We start from the raw sequence: 21,275 nt of genomic DNA on the forward strand, positions 1-21,275 counted from the left end.
GATGGAAAGGAATGAAATGGAATGGAATTGAATGGAATGGAATGGAATGGAATGGAATCAAACCGAATGGAATGGATTGGAATGGAATAGATTGGAATGGAATCAACCTGAGTGGAATGGAATGGAATGGAATGGAATCAACCCAAATGGCATGGAATGGAATGAAATGGAACGGAATTGAATTAACTGGAAAGGAATGGAATGGAATGGAATGGAATGGAATGGTATCAACCCGAATGGAATGGAATGGAATGGAATGGAATGGAATGGAATGGAATGGAATTGAATGAAATGGAATGGAATGGAATGGAATAAACCCGATTGGAATGGAATGGAAGAGAATGGAATTGATTGGAATGGAATGAACCAGAATGGAATGGAATGGAATGAAATGCAACGGAGTGGAATTAACTGGAATGGAATGGAAGGGAATCGAATGGAAGGGAATGGAATGGAATGGAATATAATCAACCCGAATGGAATGGAATGGAATGGAATGGAACGGAATCAACCCGAATGGAATGGAATGGAATGGAATGGAATGGAAAGGAATGGAATGGAATGGAATGGAAAGGAATCAAGCCGAATGGAATGGAATCGTATGGAATTGAATCAACCCATATGGAATGGAATGGAATGGAATGGAATGGAATGGAATGGAATAAACCCGAATGTAATGGAATGGAATGGGATGGAATGGATTGGAATGGAATCAACCGGAATGGAATGGAATGGAATGAAATGGAATGGAATGGAATGGAATGGAATCAACACAAATGGTCTGGAATGTAATGGAATGGAATAGAATCAACCCGAAAGAATTCAATGGAATGGAATGGCATGGAATCAACCCGAATGAAATGGAATGGAATGGATTGGAATGGAATGGAATGGAAAGGAATGGGTTGGAATCAACCCGAGTGGAATGGAATGGAATGGAATGGAATGGAATGGAATGGAATGGAATCAACTCGAATGGAATGGAATGGATTGGAATGGAATCAACCTGAGTGGAATGGAATGGAATGGAATGGAATGGAGTGGAATTGATTCAACCCGAATGGAATGGAATGGATTGGAATCAACCCAAATGGCATGGAATGGAATGAAACGGAACGGAATTGAATTAACTGGAAAGGAATGGAATGGAATGGAATGGAATGGAATGGAATGGAATCAACCCAAATGGAAAGGAATGGAATGGAATGGAATGGAATGGAATCAAACCGAATGGAATGGAATGGAATGGAATGGAATAAACCCGAATGGAATGGAATGGAATAGAATGGAATGGGTTGGAATGGAATCAATCAGAATGGAATGGAATTGAATGAAATGGAACGGTATGGAATTAACCGGAATGGAATGGAATGGAATGTAATGGAATGGAGTGGAAATGAATGGAATGGAATCAACTTGAATGGAATGGATTTCAATGAAATGGAATGGAATGGAATCAACCCGAATGGAATGGAATGGTATGGAACTGAATCAAACAAATGGAATGGAATGGAATGGAATGGAATGGAATGGAATGGAATGGTATAAACACGAAAAGAATGGAATGGAATAGAATGGAATGGACTGGAATGGAATCAACCGGGATGGAAAGGAAAGGAATGGAATTAAATGGAATGGGATGGAAAGGAATGAAATGGAATGGAATGGAATGGAATGGAATGGAATCAATCCGAATGGAATGGAATGGAATGGAATGGATTGGAATGGAATCAACCTGAGTGGAATGGAATGGAATGGAATGGAATGGAGTGGAATTGAATCAACCCGAATGGAATGGAATGGAATGGAATCAACCCAAATGGCATGGAATGGAATGAAATGGAACGGAATTGAATTAACTGGAAAGGAATGGAATGGAATGGAATGGAATGGAATGGAATCAACCCGAATGGAATGGATTGGAATGGAATGGAAAGGAATGGAATAGAAAGGAATGGAATGGAATCAAACCGAATGGAATGGAATCGTATGGAATTGAATCAACCCATATGGAATGGAATGGAATGGAATGGAATGGAATGGAATGGAATGGAATGGAATAAACCCGAATGGAATGGAATGGAATAGGATGGAATGGATTGGAATGGAATCAACCGGAATGGAATGGAATGGAATGAAATGGAATGGAATGGGATGGAATTAACCGGAATGGAATGGAATGGAATGGAATGGAATAGAATCAATCCGAATGGAATGAAATGGAATGGAATGGAATGGAATCAAGGCGAATGCAATGGAATGGAGTTGAATGGAAGGGAATGGAATGGAATGGAATGGAATGGAATCAAGGCGAATGCAATGGAATGGAATGGAATGGAATGGAATCAACCCTAATGGAATGGAATGGAATGGAATGGAATGGAATGGCACAGAATGCAATCAACACGAATGGTATGGAATGGAATGGAATTGAATGGAATGTAATCAATCGGAATGGAATGGAATGGAATGGAATTGAATGGAATGGAATGGAATCAACGCAAATTGAGTGGAATGGAATGGAATGGAATGGAATGGAATAAACCCGAATGCAAGGGAATGGAATAGAATGGAATGGACTGGAATGGAATCTACCCGAAAGGAATGGAATGGAACGGAATGGAAAGGAATGGAATGGAATGGAATGGAATGAAATGGAATGTAATGGAATGAAACCGAATGGAATGGAATGCAATGGAATGGAATGGAATGGAATCAACGCAAATGGACTGGAACGTAATGGAATGGAATAGAATCAACCCGAATGGAATGGAATAGAATGGAATGGCATGGAATCAACCCGAATGAAATGGAATGGAATGGATTGGAATGGAATGGAATGGAAAGGAATGGGTTGGAATCAACCCGAGTGAAATGGAATGGAATGGAATGGAATGGAATGGAATGGATTGGAATGGAATGGAATGGAATGGAATGGAATCAACCCTAATGGAATGGAATGGAATGGAATGGAATGGAATGGAATGGAATGGAATGGAATGGAATGGAATCAACACAAATGGAATGGAATGGAATGAAATGGAATGGAATGGAATGGAATGGAATGGAATGGAATCAACCCTAATGGAATGGAATGGAATGGATTGGAATGGAATCAACCTGAGTGGAATGGAATGGAATGGAATGGAATGGAATGGAGTGGAATTGAATCAACCCGAATGGAATGGAATGGATTGGAATCAACCCAAATGGCATGGAATGGAATGAGATGGAACGGAATTGAATTAACTGGAAAGGAATGGAATGGAATGGAATGGAATGGAATCAACCCAAATAGAATGGAATGGAATGGAATGGAATGGAATGGAATGCAATGGAATGGAATCAACCAGAATGGAATGGAATGGAATGGAATGGAATGGAATGGAATGGAATGGAATGGAATGGAATTGAATGGAGTGGAAATGAATGGAATGGAATCAACCCGAATGGAATGGATTTCAATGAAATGGAATGTAATGGAATCAACCCGAATGGAATGGAATAGAATGGAGTGGAATGGAATGGAATGGAATCAACCCGGATGGAATGGAATGGAATGAAATGGAATGGAATGGAATCAACCCTAATGGAATGGAATGATATGGAACTGAATCAAACCAAGTGGAATGGAAGGTAATGGAATGGAATGGAATGGAATGGAATGGAATGGAATGGAATGGAATGGAATAATCTCGAAAGGAATGGAATGGAATAGAATGGAATGGATTGTAATGGAATAAACCGGAATGGAATTGAAAGGAATGAATTAGAATGGAATGGAAAGTAATGAAATAGAATGGAATGGAATTAACCCGCATGGAATGGAAAGAAATGGAATGGAATGGAATGGAATCAAGGCGAATGGAATGGAATAGAATGGAATGGAAGGGAATATAATGGAATGGAATGGAATGGAATGGATTTGAATGGAATGGAATGGAAAGGAATGGAATGGAATCAACCCGAATGGAATGGATTGGAATGGAATTGAATGGAATGGAATGGAATCAACACGAATGGAATGGAATGGAAAGGAATGCAATAGAATGGAATGGAATCGACCCGAATGGAATGGAATGGAATGGAATGGAATCAACTGGAATGGAATGGAATGGAATGGAATGGAATGGAATGGATTGGAATGGAATGGAATGGAATGAAATCAACCCGAATGGAATGGAATGGAACGAAATGGAACAGAATGGAATCAACCGGAATAGAGTGGAAAGGAATGGAATGCAATGGAATGGAATAGAATCAAACAGAATAGAATGGAATGGAGTGGAATAGAATGGAATAAACCCGAATGGAATGGAGTGGAATAGAAAGGAATGGAATCAACCCGAATGGAATGGAAAGGAATGAAATGGAATGCAATGGACTGGAATGGAATGGAATGGATTCAACCCAAATGGAATGGTATGGATTGGAATGGTATGGAATAAACCCGAACGGAATGGAATGGAATGGAATAGAATCAACCCGAATGAAATGGAATGGAATCAACCAAAATGGAATGGAATGGAATGGAATGGAATCAACCTGAATGGAATGGAAAGGAATGGAATGGAATGGAATGGAATGGAATGGAATGGAATCAACCCGAATGCAATGGAATGGAATGGAATGGAATGGAATCAACTGGAATGGAATGGAATGGAATGGAATGGAATGGAATGGAATGGAATGGAATGGATTGGAATGGAATGGAATGGAATGGAATGCAATCAACCCGAATGGATTGCAATGGAATGGAATGGAATTGAATGGAATGGAATGGAATCAACCAGAAAGGAATGGAATGGAATGGAATGAAATGGAATGGAATGGAATGGAATGGAATGGAATCAACCCTAGTGGAATGGAATGGAAGGGATTGGAACGGAATGAACCAAAAGGGAATGGAAAGGAATGAAATGGAACGGAATGGAATTAACCGGAATGGAACAGTGTGCAATGGAATGGAATAATCCCGAATGGAATGGAATGGAATGGAAAGGAAGGGATTGGAATGGAATGAACCAGAATGGAATGGAATGGAATGAAATGGAACGGAATGAAAATAACCGGAATGGATCTAAGTGGAATGGAATGGAATAGAATGGAATGGAATGGAATAGAATCAACCCGAATGGAATGGAATGGAATGGAATGGAATCAACCCGAATGCAATGGAATGGAATCCAATGGAATGGAATGCAATGGCATGGAATCAACAAGAATGAAATGGAATGGAATGGATTGGAATGGAATGGAATCAACTAGAGTGGAATGGAATGGATTGGAATTGAATGGAATGGAGTGCAATTAACCCGAGTGGAATGGAATGGAATGGAATGGAATGGAAGGGAATGGAATCAACCAGAAAGGAATGGAAAGGAATGGAATGATATAGAATGGAACGGAATGGAATGGAATGAAATGGAATGGAATGGAATGGAATCAACCCGAATGCAATGGAATGGAATGGAATGGAATGGAATGGAATCAACCCGAACGCTATGGAATGGAATGGAATGGAATCAAACCGAATGGAATGGAATTGAATGTAAAGGAATGGAATGGATTGGAATCAACCCGAATGGAATGGAATGGAATGGAATGGAACGGAATGCAATGGACTGGAATCTATTGGAATGGATTCAACCCAAATGGAATTGAATGGAATGGAATGGCATGGAATAAACCCGAATGGAATGGAATGGAATGGAATAGAATGGAATGGATTGGAATGGAATCAACCGGAATGGAATGGAATGGAATGAAATGGAATGGAATGGAATTAACCAGAATGGAATGGAATGGAATGGAATGGAATAGAATCAACCCGAATGGAATGGAATGGAATGGAATGGAATGGAATGGAATGGAATGGAATCAACCCGAATGGAATGGAATGGAATGGAATGGAATGGAATGGAATCAAACCGAATGGAATGGAGTGGAATGGAATGGAATCAACCAGAATGGAATGGAATGGAATGGAATCAAATCGAATGGAATGGAAAGGAATGGAATTGAATGTAGTCATCCATAATGGAATGGAATGGAATGGAATGGAAGGAATGGAATGGAATCAACACGAATGGAATGGAATGGAATGGAATGGAATTGAATGGAATTGAATGGAATGGAACGGAAAGGAATGGAATGGCATGGAATGGAATGGATTCATCCCGAATGGAGTGGAATGGAATTGAATGGAATGGAATGGAATGGAATCAACACAAATGGAATGGAATGGAATGGAATGGAATGGAATGGAATGGAATAAACCCGAATGGAATGGAATGGAATAGAATGGAATCGATTGGAATGGAATCAACCGAAATGGAATGGAATGGAATTAACTGGAATGGAATGGAATGGAATGGAATGGAATGGAATGGAATGGAATGGAATCAACCCGAAGGTAATGGAAAGAAATGGAATGAAATGGCATGGAATGGAATGGAATGGAATCAAGGCGAATGAAATGGAATGGAATGGAATGGAATGGAATGGAATGGAATCAACCCGAATGGAATGGAATGGAATAGATTGGAATGGAATGGAATGGAAAGGAATGGAATGGAATCAAACCCAATGGAATTGAATGGAATGGAATGGAATCAAACTGAATGGAATGGAATGGAATAGAATGGAATGGAATCAACCCGAATGGAATGGAATGGAATGGAATCAACTGGAATGGAATGGAATGGATTCGAATTGAATGGAATGGAGTGCAATTAACCCGAATGGAATGGAATGGAATGGAATGGAATGGAAGGGAATGGAATCAACCAGAAAGGAATGGAAAGGAATGGAATGGAATGGAATGGAACGGAATGGAATGGAATGAAATGGAACGGAATGGAATGGAATCAACCCGAATGCAATGGAATGGAATTGAATGGAATGGAATTGAATGAAATGAAATGGAATGGAATGGAATAAACCCGAATGGAATGGAATGGAATAGAAAGGAATGGAATCAACCCGAATGGAATGGAAAGGAATGAAATGGAATGCAATGGACTGGAATGGAATGGAATGGATTCAACCCAAATGGAATGGAATGGATTGGAATGGAATGGAATAAACCCGAATGGAATGGAATGGAATAGAATGGAATGGATTGGAATGGAATCACCCTGAATGGAATGGAATGGAATGAAATGGAACGGAATGGAATTAACCGGAATGGAATGGAATGGAATGGAATGGAACAGAATGAACTCCAATGGAATGGAATGGAATGGAATGGAATGGAATGGAATCAACACGAATACAATGGAATGGAATGCAATGGAATGGAATGGAACGGCATGGAATCAACCAGAATGGAATGTAATGGAATGGAATGGAATAGAATGGAATGGAATCAACATGCATGGAATGGAATGGACTGCAATGGAATCAACCCGAATGGAAAGGAATGGAATGAAATGGAACGGAATGGAATCAACTGGAATGGAGTAGAATAGAATGGAATGCAATGGAATGGAATAGCATCAAACAGAATAGAATGGAATGGAGTGGAATACAATGGAATCAGACTGAATGCAATGGAATGGTATGGAATGGAATGGAATGGAATGGAATGGAATCAACCAGAATGGAATGGAATGGAATGGAATCAAACCGAATGGAATGGAAAGGAATGGAATTGAATGTAGTCATCCATAATGGAATGGAATGGAATGGAATGGATGGAATGGAATGGAATCAACCCTAATGGAATGGAATGGAATCGAATGGAATGGAATGGAATGGAATGGAATCAACCCCAATGGAATGGAATGGAATGGAATGGAATGGAATGGAATAGAATGGAATAGAATCAACCCGAATGGAATGGAATGGAATGGAATGGAATTGAATGGAATGGAATTGAAAGCAATCAACCCGAATGGAATTGAATGGAATTGAACGGAAAGGAATGGAATGGCATGGAATAGAATGGATTCATCCCGAATGGATTGGAATGGAATTTAATGGAATGGAATGGAATGGAATCAACACAAATGGAATGGAATGGAATGGAATGGAATGGAATGGAATGGAATGGAATGGAATAAACCTGAATGGATTGGAATTGAATAGAATGGAATCGATTGGAATGGAATCAACCGAAATGGAATGGAACGGAATTAACTGGCATGGAATGGAATGGAATGGAATGGAAAGGAATGGAATGGAATCAACCCGAATGTAATGTAATGGAATGGAATGGAATGGCATGGAATGGAATGGAATCAAGGCGAATGAAATGGAATGGAATGGAATGGAATGGAATGGAATCAACCCGAATGGAATGGAATGGAATAGATTGGAATGGAATGGAATGGAACGGAATGGAATGGAATGAAATGGAATGGAATGGAATGGAATCAACCCGAATGCAATGGAATGGAATGGAATGGAATGGAATGGAATGGAATGGAATCAAAGCGATTGGAATGGAATTGAAAGTAATGGAATGGAATGGATTGGAATCAACCCGAATGGAATGGAATGGAAAGGAATGGAATGGAATTGAATGGAATGAAATGGAATGGAATGGAATAAACCCGAATGGAATGGAAAGGAATAGAAAGGAATGGAATCAACCCGAATGGAAAGGAAAGGAATGAAATGGAATGCAATGGACTGGAATGGAATGGAATGGATTCAACCCAAATGGAATGGAATGGATTAGAATGGAATGGAATAAACCGGAACGGAATGGATTGGAATGGAATAGAATCAACCCGAATGAAATGGAATGAAATGGAATGGAATCAACCCAAATGGAATGGAATGGAATGGAATCAACCTGAATGGAATGGAATGGAATGGAATGGAATGGAATGGAATGGAATGGAATGGAATCAAACCGAATGCAATGGAATGGAATGGAATGGAATGGAATGGAATCAACTGGAATGGAATGGAATGGAATAGAATGGAATGGATTGGAATGGAATCAACCGGAAGGGAATGGAATGGAATGAAATGGAATGGAATGGAATTAACCAGAATAAAATGGAATGGAATGGAATGGAATAGAATCAACCCGAATGGAATGGAATGCAATGGAATGGAATGGAATGGAATGGAATGGAATCAACCCGAATGGAATGGAATGGAATGGAATGGAATGGAATGGAATGGAATGGAATGGAATCAAACCGAATGGAATGGAATGGAATGGAATGGAATGGAATGGAATGGAATGGAATGGAATCAAACAGAATGGAATGGAATGGAATGGAATCAAACCGAATGGAATGGAAAGGAATGGAATTGAATGTAGTCATCCATAATGGAATGGAATGGAATGGAATGGAAGTAATGGAATGGAATCAACACGAATGGAATGGAATGGAATGGAATGGAATGGAATGGAATCAATCCCAATGGAATGGAATGGAATGGAATGGAATAGAATGGAATGGAATCAACCCGAATGGAATGGAATGGAATGGAATGGAATGGAATGGAATGGAATTGAAAGCAATCAACCCGAATGGAATTGAATGGAATGGAACGGAAAGGAATGGAATGGCATGGAATGGAATGGATTCATCCCGAATGGAGTGGAATGGAATTGAATGGAATGGAATGGAATGGAATAAACACAAATGGAATGGAATGGAATGGAATGGACTGGAATGGAATGGAATGGAATGGAATGGAATAAACCCGAATGGAATGGAATGGAATAGAATGGAATCGATTGGAAAGAATCAACCGAAATGGAATGGAATGGAATTAACTGGAATGGAATGGAATGGAATGGAATGGAATGGAATGGAATGGAATGGAATCAACCCGAATGTAATGGAATGGAATGGAATGGAATGGCATGGAATGGAATGGAATGGAATCAAGGCAAATGAAATGGAATGGAATGGAATGGAATGGAATGGAATGGAATGGAATGGAATGGAATGGAATGGAATCACCCCAATGGAATTGAATGGAACGGAATGGAATCAAACTGAATGGAATGGAATGGAATGGAATGGAATAGAATGGAATGGAATCAACCCGAATGGAATGGAATGGAATGGAATCAACTGGAATGGAGTGGAATGGATTCGAATTGAATGGAATGGAGTGCAATTAACCCGAATGGAATGGAATGGAATGGAATGGAATGGAAGGGAATGGAATCAACCAGAAAGGAATGGAAAGGAATGGAATGGAATGGAATGGAACGGAATGGAATGGAATGAAATGGAATGGAATGGAATGGAATCAACCCGAATGCAATGGAATGGAATTGAATGGAATGGAATTGAATGGAATGAAATGGAATGGAATGGAATAAACCCGAATGGAATGGAATGGAATAGAAAGGAGTGGAATCAACCCGAATGGAATGGAAAGGAATGAAATGGAATGCAATGGACTGGAATGGAATGGAATGGATTCAACCCAAATGGAATGGAATGGATTGGAATGGAATGGAATAAACCCGAATGGAATGGAATGGAATAGAATGGAATGGATTGGAATGGAATCACCCTGAATGGAATGGAATGGAATGAAATGGAACGGAATGGAATTAACCGGAATGGAATGGAATGGAATGGAATGGAATGGAATAGAATGAACTCCAATGGAATGGAATGGAATGGAATGGAATGGAATGGAATCAACCCGAATACAATGGAATGGAATGCAATGGAATGGAATGGAATGGCATGGAATCAAACAGAATGGAATGTAATGGAATGGAATGGAATAGAATGGAATGGAATCAACATGAATGGAATGGAATGGACTGCAGTGGAATCAACCCGAATGGAAAGGAATGGAATGAACTGGAACGGAATGGAATCAACTGGAATGGAGTAGAATGGAATGGAATGCAATGGAATGGAATAGCATCAAACAGAATAGAATGGAATGGAGTGGAATACAATGGAATCAGACTGAATGCAATGGAATGGTATGGAATGGAATGGAATGGAATGGAATGGAATGGAATCAACCAGAATGGAATGGAATGGAATGGAATCAAACCGAATGGAATGGAAAGGAATGGAATTGAATGTAGGCATCCATAATGGAATGGAATGGATGGAATGGAATGGAATCAACCCGAATGGAATGGAATGGAATGGAATGGAATGGAATGGAATGGAATGGAAACAACCCCAATGGAATGGAATGGAATGTAATGGAATGGAATGGAATAGAATGGAATAGAATCAACCCGAATGCAATGGAATGGAATGGAATGGAATTGAATGGAATGGAATTGAAAGCAATCAACCCGAATGGAATTGAATGGAATTGAACGGAAAGGAATGGAATGGCATGGAATAGAATGGATTCATCCCGAATGGAGTGGGATGGAATTGAATGGAATGGAATGGAATGGAATCAACATAAATGGAATGGAATGGAATGCAATGGAATGGAATGGAATGGAATGGAATGGAATAAACCCGAATGCAATGGAATGGAATGGAATGGAATGGAATGGAATGGAATGGAATGGAATGGAATCAAAGCGATTGGAATGGAATTGAATGTAATGGAATGGAATGGATTGGAATCAACCCGAATGGAATGGAATGGAAAGGAATGGAATGGAATTGAATGGAATGAAATGGAATGGAATGGAATAAACCCGAATGGAATGGAATGGAATAGAAAGGAATGGAATCAACCCGAATGGAATGGAAAGGAATGAAATGGAATGCAATGGACTGGAATGGAATGGAATGGATTCAACCCAAATGGAATGGAATGAATTGGAATGGAATGGAATAAACCCGAACGGAATGGAGTGGCATAGAATGGAATGGATTGGAATGGAATCACCCGGAATGGAATGGAATGGAATGAAATGCAACGGAATGTAATTAACCGGAATGGAATGGAATGGAATGGAATGGAATAGAATGAACTCCAATGGAATGGAATGGAATGGAATGGAATGGCATGGAATCAACCAGAATGGAATATAATGGAATGTAATGGAATAGAATGCAATGGAATCAACACGAATGGAATGGAATGGAATGGAATGGACTGCAATGGAATCAACCCGAATGGAAAGGAATGGAATGAAATGTAACGGAATGGAATCAACCAGAATGGAGTAGAATGGAATGGAATGCAATGGAATGGAATAGCATCAAACAGAATAGAATGGAATGGAGTGGAATACAATGGAATCAGACTGAATGCAATGGAATGGTATGGAATGGAATGGAATGGAATGGAATGGAATCAATCGGAATGGAATGGAATGGAATGGAATGGAATCAACCCGAATGGAATGGAATGGAATGGAATGGAATGGAATGGAATGGAATCAAACCGAATGGCATGGAATGGAATAGAATGGAATGGAATGGAAGGGAATCAACCCGAATGGAATGGAATGGAATGGAATGCAATCAACACTAATGGAATGGAATGGAATGGAATCAACTGGAATGCAATGGAATGGAGTGGAATGGAATGGAATAAACCCGAATGGAATGGAATGGAATAGAAACAAATGGAATCAACCCGAATGGAATGGAATGGAATGGAATGGAATGCAATGGACTGGAATGTAATGGAATGGATTCAACCCAAATGTAATGGAATGGAATGGAATGGCATGGAATAAACCCGAATGGAATGTAATGGAATAGAATGGAATGCATTGGAATGGAATCAACTGGAATGGAATGGAATGGAATGAAATGGAACGGAATGGAATTAACCGGAATGGAATGAAATGGAATGGAATGGAATGGAATGGAATGGAATAGAATAAACCCGAATGGAATGGAATGCAATGGAATGGAATGGAATGGAATCTACCCGAATGCAATGGAATCGAATGCAATGGAATGGAATGGAATGGAATGGAATGGAATGGAATGGAATCAAAGCGATTGGAATGGAATTGAATGTAATGGAATGGAATGGATTGGAATCAACCCGAATGGAATGGAATGGAAAGGAATGGAATGGAATTGAATGGAATGAAATGGAATGGAATGGAATAAACCCGAATGGAATGGAATGGAATAGAAAGGAATGGAATGAACCCGAATGGAATGGAAAGGAATGAAATGGAATGCAATGGACTGGAATGGAATGGAATGGATTCAACCCAAATGGAATGGAATGAATTGGAATGGAATGGAATAAACCCGAACGGAATGGAGTGGCATAGAATGGAATGGATTGGAATGGAATCACCCGGAATGGAATGGAATGGAATGAAATGCAACGGAATGTAATTAACCGGAATGGAATGGAATGGAATGGAATGGAATAGAATGAACTCCAATGGAATGGAATGGAATGGAATGGAATGGCATGGAATCAACCGGAATGGAATATAATGGAATGTAATGGAATAGAATGCAATGGAATCAACACGAATGGAATGGAATGGAATGGAATGGAATGGAATGGACTGCAATGGAATCAACCCGAATGGAAAGGAATGGAATGAAATGTAACGGAATGGAATCAACCAGAATGGAGTAGAATGGAATGGAATGCAATGGAATGGAATAGCATCAAACAGAATAGAATGGAATGGAGTGGAATACAATGGAATCAGACTGAATGCAATGGAATGGTATGGAATGGAATGGAATGGAATGGAATGGAATCAATCGGAATGGAATGGAATGGAATGGAATGGAATCAACCCGAATGGAATGGAATGGAATGGAATGGAATGGAATGGAATGGAATCAAACCGAATGGCATGGAATGGAATAGAATGGAATGGAATGGAAGGGAATCAACCCGAATGGAATGGAATGGAATGGAATGCAATCAACACTAATGGAATGGAATGGAATGGAATCAACTGGAATGCAATGGAATGGAGTGGAATGGAATGGAATAAACCCGAATGGAATGGAATGGAATAGAAACAAATGGAATCAACCCGAATGGAATGGAATGGAATGGAATGGAATGCAATGGACTGGAATGTAATGGAATGGATTCAACCCAAATGTAATGGAATGGAATGGAATGGCATGGAATAAACCCGAATGGAATGTAATGGAATAGAATGGAATGCATTGGAATGGAATCAACTGGAATGGAATGGAATGGAATGAAATGGAACGGAATGGAATTAACCGGAATGGAATGAAATGGAATGGAATGGAATGGAATGGAATGGAATAGAATCAACCCGAATGGAATGGAATGCAATGGAATGGAATGGAATGGAATCTACCCGAATGCAATGGAATCGAATGCAATGGAATGGAATGGAATGGAATGGAATGGAATGGAATGGAATCAACCCGAATGCAATGGAATGGAATGCAATGGAATGGCATGGAATCAACCCGAATGGAATGGAATGGAATGGAATAGAATAGAATGGAATGCAATCAACCCGAATGGAATGGACTGGAATGGAATGGAATGGACTGCAATGGAATCAACTCGAATGGAAAAGAATGGAAAGAAATGGAACGGAATGTTATCAACCGGAATAGAGTGGAATGGAATGGAATGCAATGGAATAGAATAGAATCAAACAGAATAGAATGGAATGTAGAGGAATAGAATGGATTCAGACTGATTGCAATGGTATGGAATGTAATGGAAAGGAATGGAATGGAATCAACCTGAATGGAATGGAATGGAATGGAATGGAATGGAATGGCATCAACCCGAATGGAATGGAATGAAATGGAACGTAATGGAATCAACCGGAATGGAGAAGAGTGGAATGGAATGCAATGGAATGGAATAGAATCAAACAGAATAGAATGGAATGGAGTGGAATAGAATGGAATCAGACTGAATGCAATGGAATGGTATGGAATGGAATGGAATGGAATCAATCGGAATGGAATGGAATGGAATGGAATGGAATGGAATGGAATAAACCCGAATGCAATGGAATGGAATAGAATGGAATGGATTGGAATGCAATCAACCGGAATGGAATGGAATGAAATGGATCGGAATGGAATTAACTGGAATGGAATGGTATGGAATGGAATGGAATGGAATAGAATCAACCCGAATGAAATGGAATGAAAAGGAATGGAATCAACCCGAATGGAATGGAATGGAATGGAATGGAATGGAATGGAATCAACCTGAATGGAATGGAATGGAATGGAATAGAATGGAATCAACCCGAAAGGAATGGAATGGAATGGAATCAACTGGAATGGAATGGAATGGAATGCAATCAACCCGAATGGATTGGAATGGAATGGAATGGAATGGAATTGAATGGAATGGAATGGAATGGAATGGAATGGAATGGAATCAACCCGAGTGGAATGGAATGGAATGAAAAAGAATGGAATGGAATCAACCCGAAGGGAATGGCATGGAATGCATTGGCATGTAATGCATTCAAACCAAATGGAATGGAATGGAATGGAATGGAATGGAAGTGAATGGAATGGAATTGAATGGAATCAACCCGAATGCAATATAATGGAATGGAATGGAATGGAATGGAATGGAATGGAATGGAATGGAATGGAATCAACACGAACGGAATGGAAGGGAGTGCATTGGAATGTAATGTATTCAAACAGAATGGAATGGAACAGAATGGAATGGAATGGAATGGAATGAACCCGAATTGCATTAAATGGAATGGAATGGAGTAAACACGAATGGAATGGAAGGGAATGGAATGGAATGGAATCTACGCGAATGGAATCGAATGGAGTGGGATGAAATCAACGCGAATGGAATGGAATGCAATGGAATGGAATGGAATGGAATCAACCCGAATGGAATGGAATGGAATGGAATGTCATCGAATGGAATGGAATGGAATCAATCCGAATGGAAATGAATGGAATTGAATGGAATGGAATGGAATGGAGTGAAACGGAAAAAAGACGAATGGAATGGAATGGAATGGAATGGAATGGAATGGAAAGGAATCAAAGCAAATGGAATGGAATGGAATGGAATGGAATGCAATGGAATAAACGCGAATGGAATGGAATGGAATGGAATTGAATGGAATGGAATGGAATGGAATGAAATGCAGTCAAACCAAATGGAATGAAATGGAATGGAATGGAATGGAATGAACCCGAAAGGAATGGAATGGAATGGAAAGGAATCAACCCGAATGAAATGGAATGGAACGGAATGGATTGGAATTGAATGGAATGGAATGGAATGGAATGGAACCAACCCCAAAGGAATGGAATGGAAAGGCAGGGAAAGTATTGGCATGGAATTGATTGGAATGAAATGAAGCCGAATGGAATGGAATGGAATGGAATGGAATGGAATGGAATGGAATTTAATCAACCCGAGTGGAATGGAATGGAACGTAATGGAGTGAAACAGAATGAACACGATTGGAATCGAATGGAATGGAATGGAATGGAACGGAATGGAAAGGAATTAACCCGAATGCAATGAAATGGAATGGAATGTAATGGAATGCATTGCAATGGAATGGAATCAACCAGAATGGAATGGAATGGAATGGAATGGAATGGAATGGAATGGAATGGAACCAAATGGAATGGAATGGAATGGAATGGAATGGAATGCAATGGAATGGAATGGAATGGAATGCAGTAAAACCGAATTGAATGAAATGGAATGCAGTCAAACAGAATGGAAAGAAATCGAATGGAATGGAATGGAATGGAATGAACCCGAAAGGAATGGAATGGAATGGGAAGGAATCAACCTGAATGAAACTGAATGGAATGGAATGGAATGGAATGGAATGGAATAGAATCAAGCCCAATGGAATGAAGTGAAATGGAATGGAATGGACTGTAATGGAATTGAATGGAATGGAATGAAGCCCAATGGAATGGAATGGAATGGAACGTTATTTATTCAACCAGAATGGAATGGAATGGAATGGAATGGAGCGGAACGGAATCAGTCCGAATGGAGTCGAATGGAAAGGAATGGAATGGAGTGGAATGGAATGGAATCAAACTGAATGGAATAGAATGGAATGGAATGGAATGGAGTGGAATGGAATGGAATGGAACCAAACCGAATGGAAAGGAATGGAATGGAGTGGAATGGAATGGAATGGAAAGAAATCAAACCGAATGGAATGGAATGGAAATGAATGGAATGGAGTGGAATGCAATCATCCCGAATGGAATGGAATGGAATGGAAGGGAATGGAATGCAATGGAATGGAATGAATCGGAATGGAATGCAATGGAATGGATTGGAAAGGAATGGAATGGAATGCAATGGAATGGAATGGAATCATCCCGAATGGAATGCAATGGAATGGAACGCATTTGAATGGACTCAACCCGAATGGAATGCAAAGCAATGGCATGGAATAGAATGGAATTGAATGGAATGGATTGGAATGGAATGGAATAGAATCAAACCAAATGGAATGGAATGGAATGGAATGGAATGGAATAAACTCGAATGGAATAGAATGGAATGGAATGGAATGGAATGGAATGCAGTCAAACCGAATGGAATGTAATGGAATGGAATGGAATGGAATGATCCCGAGTGGAATGGAATGGAAAGGAAAGGAATCAACCCGAATGAAATGGAATGAAATGGAATGGAATGGAAAGAATGGAATGGAATGTATTGGAATAAACCCCAATGGAATGGAATGGAATGGAATGGAATGGAATCAATGCGAATGGAATGGAATGGAATGGAGTGGAATGGAATGGAATGGAATGATCCTGAATGGAATGCAATCGAATGGAACGCATTTGAATAGAATAATCCCGAATAGAATGTAATGGAATGGAAAGGAATGGAAAGGAATGGAATAAACCCGAATGGAATGCAATGCAATGGAATGGAATGGAATGAAAGGGAATCCAAGCAAATGGAATGGAATGGAATGGAATGGAAAAATGGAATGGAATGGAATAAACCCGAATGGAATGGAATTGAATGGAAAGGAATCAACAAGAATGGAATGGAATGGAATGGAATGGAATGGAATGGAATGGAATGGAATGGAATGGAATGGAATGGAATGGAATGGAATGGAATGGAATAAACCCCAAAGGAATGGAATGGAATGGAATGGAATGGAAAGGAATGGAATGGAATGGAATGGAATGGATTGCAGTCAAACCGAATGGAATAGAATGGAATGGAATGGAATGGAATGGAATGGATTTGAATAAACCCCAATGGAATGGAATGGAATGGAATGGTATCAATGCGAACGGAATGGAATGGAATGGAGTGGAATAGAATGGAATGGAATGATCCCGAATGGAATGCAATCGAATGGAACCCATTTGAATAGAATAATCCCGAATAGAATGTAATGGAATGGAATGGAATGGAAAGGAATGGAATAAACCCGAATGGAATGGAATGCAATGGAATGGAATGGAATGGAATGGAATGAAAGGGAATCCAAGCAAATGGAATGGAATGGAATGGAATGGAAAAATGGAATGGAATGGAATAAACCCGAATGGAATGGAATTGAATGGAAAGGAATCAACACGAATGGAATGGAATGGAATGGAATGGAATGGAATGGAATGGAATGGAATAAACCCCAAAGGAATGGAATGGAATGGAATGGAATGGAATGGAAAGGAATGGAATTGAATGGAATGGAATGGATAGCAGTCAAACCGAATGGAATAGAATGGAATGGAATGGAATGGAATGGAATGGATTGGAATAAACCCCAATGGAATGGAATGGAATGGAATGAAATCAATGCGAATGGAATGGAATGGAATGGAGTGGAATAGAATGGAATGGAATCATCCCGAATGAAATGCAATCGAATGGAACGCATTTGAATGGAATCAACCCGAATGGAATGTAATGGAGTGGCATGGAATGGAATTGAATGGAATGGAATAAACCCGAATGGAATTAAATGGAATGGAATGGAATGGAATGAAATGGAATCCAACCAAATGGAATGGAATGGAATGGAATGGAAAAATGGAATGGAATGGAATAAACCCGAATGGAACGGAATGGAATGGAAAGGAATCAACACGAATGAAATGGAATGGAATGGAATGGAATGGAATGCAATGGAATGGAATAAACCCGAATGGAATGGAATGGAATAGAATGGAATGAAAGGGAATCCAACCAAATGGAATGGAATGGAATGGAATGGAAAAATGGAATGGAATGGAATAAACCCGAATGGAATGGAATGGAATGGAAAGCAATCAACACGAATGAAATGGAATTGAATGGAATGGAATCGAATGGAATGGAGTGGAATGGAATGGAATGGACTGGAGTAAACCCCAATGGAATGGAATGGAATGGAATGGAATCAATGCGAATGGAATGGTATGGAATGGAATGCAATGGAATCAACTCGAATGGAATGGAATGGAATGGAAATCAATTTAATGGAATGGAATCAACACGAATGGAATGGAATGGAATAGACCGGAATGGAATAGGATTGAATGGAATGGAATGAGGCCGAATGGAATGGAATGGAATGGAATGGAATGGAATGGAATCAAACCAAAAGGAATGGAATGGAATGGAATGGATTGGAATGGAATTGAATGGAACGGAATGAAGCCGAATGGAATGGTTTCGAATGGAATTTCGTGGAATGGAATGGAATCAACCAGAGTGGAATTGAATGGAATGGAATCAATCCGAAAGGAATGGAATGGAAGTGAATGGAATGGAATGGAATGGAAACAACCCAAATGGAATGTAATGGAATGGCATGGAATGGAATGGAATGGAATGCAATGGAATGGAATGGAATGGAATGGAATGAAAACTAATGGAATTTAATGGAATGGAATGGAATGGAATGAAATGGAATGGAATGGAATGGAATGAAATGGAAAGGAATGGTGTGGAATGAACCCGAATGGAATGGAATGGAATGCATTGGAATGTAATGCAATCAAACTGAATGGAATGTATTGTACTGGAATGGAATGTAATGGAATGGACTGGAATGGAATGATCCCGAATAGAATGGAAGGGAGTCAACCAGAATGGAATGGAAGGAAATGGAATGGAATGGAAGGGAAAGGAATGGAATGGAATAAACCCCAACGGAATGGAATGGAATGGAATGGAATGGAATGGAATCAACCCGAATGGAATGGAATGGAATCGAATGGAGTGAAACGGAATCAACACGAATGGAATGCAATGGAATGGAATTGAATGGAATGGAATGGAACGGAATGGAATGGAATCAACCCGAATGGAATGAAATGGAATAGAATGGAATGCATTGCAATGGAATTGAATCAACCCGGATGTAATGGAATGGAATGGAATGGAACGCAATGGAATGGAATCAAACAAAATGGAATGCAATGGAATGGAAAGCAATGGAATAAACCCGAATGGAATGGAACGGAAAGGAATGGAATGGAGTGGAATGGAATGGAATCAAACTGAATGGAATAGAATGGAATGGAATGGAATGGAATGGAATGGAATGGAATGAAATGGAAAGGAATGGTGTGAAATGAACCCGAATGGAATGGAATGGAATGCATTGGAATGTAATGCAATCAAACTGAATGTAATGTATTGTACTGGAATGGAATGTAATGGAATGGACTGGAATGGAATGATCCCGAATAGAATGGAAGGGAGTCAACCAGAATGGAATGGAAGGAAATGGAATGGAATGGAAGGGAAAGGAATGGAATGGAAAAAACCCCAACGGAATGGAATGGAATGGAATGGAATGGAATGGAATGGAATGGAATGGAATGGAATGGAATGGAATCAACCCGAATGGAATGGAATGGAATGGAATGGAGTGAAAAGGAATCAACACGAATGGAATGCAATGGAATGGAATTGAATGGAATGGAATGGAACGGAATGGAATGGAATCAACCCGAATGGAATGAAATGGAATGGAATGGAATGGAATGCATTGCAATGGAATTGAATCAACCCGGATGGAATGGAATGGAATGGAAAGGAACGGAACGGAATGGAATCAAACCAAATGGAATGCAATGGAATGGAAAGCAATGGAATAAACCCGAATGGAATGGAACGGAAAGGAATGGAATGGAGTGGAATGGAATGGAATCAAACTGAATGGAATAGAATGGAATGGAATGAAATGGAAAAGAATGGTGTGGAATGAACCCGAATGGAATGGAATGGAATGCATGGGAATGTAATGCAATCAAACTGAATGCATTGTATTGTACTGGAATGGAATGGAATGGAATGGACTGGAATGTAATGATCCCGAATAGAATGGAAGGGAGTCAACCAGAATGGAATGGAAGGAAATGGAATGGAATGGAAGGGAAAGGAATGGAATGGAATGGAATAAACCCCAATGGAATGGAATGGAA

Source organism: Pan paniscus, chromosome 6, assembly GCF_029289425.2.
Source record: "Pan paniscus chromosome 6, NHGRI_mPanPan1-v2.0_pri, whole genome shotgun sequence".
Lineage (NCBI taxonomy): Eukaryota > Metazoa > Chordata > Mammalia > Primates > Hominidae > Pan > Pan paniscus.